Genomic DNA, 1452 nt, shown 5'->3' on the forward strand with positions numbered 1-1452 from the left:
TCTACAGCAGACTGGAGAGGTGGCTCTCCTCGCTGCTGAGATCAGCCTGCTCTAGAGACGACAGGGAAGGAGAGAGGAGGAGAGGCAGGAGGACGGCGGGGGCTGAAGTCCCGGAGGAGGCGCTCTCCTCCTCCCACCACTCCCACAATCGCAGGCTCAGCCTCCGCGGAAGTTCCGGGTGCCAGGCTCCGCAGGCAGCATGGGGCTGGCTGGGCCCTCACAGGGCGGTCAGGGTTTCTGAGTGGAACATGCTCCCGAACATCTCCTGCAGGGCCCCAGGGAGGAAAAGGGAGGGGAAGGGAGAGCATTAGACCTGCTGGGTTCAGAGGGGCTGCAACCACGAGGTAAACTATGAACCCCTGGCCAGAAAGAGGCATCATGGGTGTGTGTGAGCATGTGTGTGCGTGTGCGTGTGTGAACGGGGGTGAGGCAGGGTCAGCCTAAGAGGTAAACTGGTACAGAGGTGATAAGAGAGGCTGCCTGGAATCTAATTTTGCATCACCTCCCGTGGCTGTGTGACCTTCACACGGCCCGCCCGCTTTGTAGCTTCACTTTCTTCATTAGACAGAACGAGGGCTCAGATCAGATAAGCTCTAAAGTCCTGTCTGCTCTGATAAGCTATTTTGGTTCTATCCAAGTTTTCTTGGAATGTGCTGGAAATTCGACGGGGGCACAGAAATTAGTCTGCCAAATCTTTGTGCCTCTGGCTCTATTTCCTAATGTCTCCTGCATGCCGTCACCACTCATAGAGACGTGTGCAGAGGACCATGGAACTCAGCCCAAAAAGAATGGGAAGAGGCACAAAGTGAGATGTTATTTCCCTAAACTTGGCCATCTGGCTTCTTGTTATTGAGGGCATCGGGGTAGGGCTACTTTTCACGTGAGGACCAGAGGGCCCGGTGGGGATAGCAACACTTCACATCTGCATCTCAGCTCTTGAGGCCACATGTAACAATATTTGTATTCCTAGAATTTGTGCCCGGGACTTCCTCTGACCCTCCCAGAACATGTTCCCTAAGGGCAAGGGTCTTTGTGTCGCTCCCTGCGGCCTGTCCACCCTGTGTCAGGCAAGTAGTAGGCAGCCCGTAAAGACCCGTCGAATTAATGAAAGAAAAATGAGGTGGAGGGGACAGGTATTAGCCATATTCCCCTTAACTCACAACAACAAAAACTGGGGCCCGGGGGTGTTGCATGCCTTGCCCAAGGTCATGTGGTAGATGCGTTGGAGAGTTAAGAATAGATATTAGTTCTCTAGGACTTGGTCCAGTGTCTCTCCCTTCCCCCACGATGCCTTTCAGGGAGTGAGAAGAATTAAGATCTGCTATTAAAAGAAAGATGAGAAAGAAACCTTGTTGCCTTCAAGGTGACTGCTTTGGCTTAAAGGAGAGACAGCCTGGTGAACACCCTGGATTTGAGATCTATTCTTAACTCTCCAACGCATCTACCACATGA

Source organism: Equus quagga, chromosome 13 (genome assembly GCF_021613505.1).
Source record: "Equus quagga isolate Etosha38 chromosome 13, UCLA_HA_Equagga_1.0, whole genome shotgun sequence".
Lineage (NCBI taxonomy): Eukaryota > Metazoa > Chordata > Mammalia > Perissodactyla > Equidae > Equus > Equus quagga.